Raw genomic sequence first — 4,163 nt, 5'->3', positions numbered from 1 at the left:
TGACCTCCTGTTTTCCCAAATAATATTTGTTGGTGCAAATCAAATCTGTTTTTCTCTTATGTTTTTCCCCCCACATTTGCAGGGGCCTATATTGATGTATTTAATTTTGAAAAGTGTTATGGGATACCTTAAAAGAGAGTCAGTCCTTCTCATGCCGAGAAGTTAAACCTAAGATACATATTGTTGAGTTTTAAAGGTATGTTGGGTGTAGTTTGAATCAAAATATAGGCCATGTGGCACATTTGAAATGCACCTTATGCCCTTGGGAGTGCCCCAGAGAGAGGGGTAGTCATCTTCCAGAGCAGATGGAATGTTGTGATTAGAGACCCCAGTGACTGTTAATGGTAGGTGGCATGGCATATATATCATGACATTTGGATAGTAAAAACAGATGTTTCTAATAAAATTCTCAGATCAAAGCTCTAAAAGCAGACACTCTAATTTGAATAACTTTGTAGCATGTTTCTGGGTGACGAGTAGCAGAAAGTCATTTTGCAATAGTTAACAGTTTTCCTGAGCTACAATCATCAGGCTCCCTACTGATCAATAAAAACATGCCAGGTTCTTTGAGGTTAAGTTACTTGGGTAAGTTACTTAAGTTCCCTCAGCATGAATTTGTTTATTCGTTACATGTACACAGGACCTGGCTCTGTAAGCACATGGTAATCACCTGATTTTCAACAAATGAGTGCACACCTACCTTATTAATAGGTAGGTATTTAAAAGATTAAATGAGATAAAATAATATCAAGTAAGCAAAAGTTTCATCACGCATTTGGCATGCATTAAACACTAACCACTTGAGCGTCTTTATCCCTTTTTCACAAAGTGTCTTCACATCGAATACCTTATTTAGACCAGACAATGTCTAGTTTTTATTTAGGGTACATGTTACCTTCATTTTCAAACAAAAGACTGAGATTCAGACAAACTAATTGGCTTTCCAATGTCCATGTGGCCAGTGCATATCTGAGCCTGGAGTAAATATTCAGATAGTCAAGGTTCTGTTTCAGGGCCTAACTTCCAGCCCTGCCACTACTATCCATCTGCTTCCACTTTGGGGTCTGGTGTTCTCCTCTATAAATTGAAGGAGTTGACGTTGTTGGGTGTGGCATCAACTAATATATGGCACGATCCACCACATAGTCTCAGTATCCCACAGCAACATGCATTTACCTAGATCACAAATCCATAGGTCACCTGAGGGTCCCCTGTTCTAGGCTGGGTACATCCCTGGCTGGCTCAGCCCTCTAGGTCTCTAATCCTCCTCCTCAGCTAGCCCAGGCTTACTCTCCTGCTCTGACAGATGTGAAAGAGAGCAGGCACAATAGCACAAACAGTTTTCTGTTAACAGTCCATTAACCCAGGCAGATCATGTGGCAAACCCGAAAGCAAGGGGTAGGGAAGTATCTTCTGTCTCTTTCCTGGGAGAAGGTACTGCCAGGTGGTATGTGAAGGATGTGGATAAGGGCAGGGTAAAGAATTGAGGACATTAATGCCATGTATTTCAACTGCTAAGATTGCTTTTAGCTCCAGCACGTTGTGATTTTCTTCCAATTTACATTTGGTTGGCAGAGTCTCTTTTCCTTATTTCTTTTCTTAATGTTTTTCTTTTTTAAAAAAGTGTTATTTTTTAAAATGAATTCTTATTGGAGTATATTTGCTTTACAATGTTGTGTTAGTTTCTGCTGTACAGCAAAGTGAATCAGTTATGCGTATACATATATCCCCTCTTTTTAAGATTTCCTTCCTGTTTAGGTCACCACAGAGCACTGAGTAGAGTTCCCTAGAACTATAGTGCTATACAGTAGGCTCTCATTAGTTATCTATTTTGTACACAGCAGTGTATATATGTCAGTCCTAATCTCCAGTTCATCCCACCTCCCCCAAACCCCTTGGTATCCATAAGTTTGTTCTCCACATCTCTGTCTCTATTTCTGCTTTGCAAATAAGTTCATCTGTACCACTTTTCTAGATTCTTCATATAAGAGATATTATATGATATTTTTCTCTTTCTGACTTACCCCACTCTGTATGACGGACTCTAGGTCTATCCACGTCTCTGCAAATGGCACTATTTCATTCCTTTTTATGGCTGAGTAATATTCCAATGTATATATGTACCACATCTTCTTTAGCCCATTCCTCTGTTGATGGACATTTAGGTGGCTTCCATGACCTGGCTATTGTAAATAGTGCTGCAGTGAGCATTGGGGTTCATGTGTCTTTTTGAATTATGGTTTTCCTTGGGTATATGCCCAGTAGTGGGATTGCTGGGTCATATGGTAATTCTGTTTTTAGTTTTTTGAGGAAATTCCATACTGTTCTCCATAGTGGCTGTACCAATTTACATTCCCACCAACAGTGCAAGAAGGTTCCCTTTTCTCCACATCCTCTCCAGCATTCATTGTTTATAGATTTTTTGACGATGGCCATTCTGACCAGTGTGAGGTGATACCCCATAACTTCTTCACACTCTTTTCAGATCAAAATCCCTATATTCTGCATCTAGGAAGGACTAATTATTTCCTTCTTTTCTGTTTAAACAAAAAAACCTGCATCTGTGTGAACCCTGAAAGCATATTCACGATGAAGAAAATATAGTGCTACAACCTCCTATGAGATTGTTCTTTAATATTGCCTTCTGGAACAATATGTTCAGGGAACAGCAAGATCAACATATAAAAAAAAACACAGAATGGCAAACTGACATGAGTTTTCTGCCCTTCAGTGAATTCCTGTTTGCCCTAGGCAACTTGAAAAACATTGACACTAATGATTAGAGAAATGCAAATTGTAATGTTTTTGTGTCTATGTGCATCATTGATATTGACCTATAATTTCCTTTTTTGGTGATATCTTTGTCTGGTTTTGGTATCAGGGTGATGGTGGCCTCGTAGAATGAGTTTGGGAGTGTTCCTCCCTCTGCAATTTTTTGGAAGAGTTTGCGAAGGATAGGAGTTAGCTCTTCTCTAAATGTTTGATAGAATTCACCTGTGAAGCCATCTGGTCCTGAACTTTTGTTTGTTGGAAGATTTTTAATTACAGTTTCAATGTCATTACTTGTGATTTGTCTGTTTATATTTTCTAATTCTTCCTGGTTCAGTCTTGGAAAGTTGTACCTTTCCAAGAATTTGTCCATTTCTTCCAGGTTGTCAATTTTATTGGCATAGAGTTGCTTGTGGTAGTCTCTTTTGATCCTTTGTATTTCTGTGGTGTCAGTTGTAATTTCTCCTTTTTCATTTCTAATTTTATTGATTTGAGTCCTCTCTCTTTTTTTCTTGATGAGTCTGGCTAAAGGTTTATCAATTTTGTTTATTTTCTCAAAGAACCAGCTCTTAGTTTTACTGACCTTATTTATTTATTGCTATTGTTTTCTTAATTTCTATTTAGTTTATTTCTGCTCTGATCTGTATGATTTCTTTCCTCCTACTAATTTTGGGGCTTTTTTTTTTGGTTCTTCTTTCTCTAGTTGCTTTAGGTGTAAGGTTAGATTGTTTATTTGAGATTTTTCTAGTTTCTTGAGGTGAAATTGAATTGCTATAAACTTCCCTTTTAGAACTGCTTTTGCTGAGTCCCATAGGTTTTTGGTCAATGTGTTTTTGTTGTCATTTGTTTCTAGGTATTTTTTGATTTCCTCTTTGATTTCTTCAGGGATCTCTTGGTTATTTAGTAACATGCTGTTCAGCTATCATGTGTTTGTGTTTTTTACAGTTTTTTTCCTGTAATTGATTTCTAATCTCATAGCGTTGTGGTCAGAAAAGATGCTTGATACGATTTCAATTTTCTTAAATTTACTGAGCCTTGATTTGTGACCCAAGATGTGATCTGTCCTGGAGAATGTTCCCTGTGCACTTGAGAAGAAAGTGTATTCTGCCGCTTCTGGGTGGAATGTCCTATAAATATCAATTAAATCTATCTGGTCTATTGTGTCATTTAAAGCTTGTGTTTCCTTATATATTTTCTGTCTGGATGATCTGTCCATTGGTGTAAGTGGCGTGTTAAAGTCCCCCACTATTATTATTATTATTTTTAAAATATTTATTTATTTATTTTCAGCTGCATTGGGTCTTAGTTGTGGCATGCGGGATCTTTGTTGTGGTGCACGGGCTTCTCTCTAGTTGTGGTGCAGGGCTCCAGAGCATGTGGGCTCAGTAGTTGTG

This window comes from Balaenoptera acutorostrata, chromosome 2 (genome assembly GCF_949987535.1).
Source record: "Balaenoptera acutorostrata chromosome 2, mBalAcu1.1, whole genome shotgun sequence".
Taxonomy (NCBI): domain Eukaryota; kingdom Metazoa; phylum Chordata; class Mammalia; order Artiodactyla; family Balaenopteridae; genus Balaenoptera; species Balaenoptera acutorostrata.
This window is presented reverse-complemented; position numbering follows the sequence as displayed.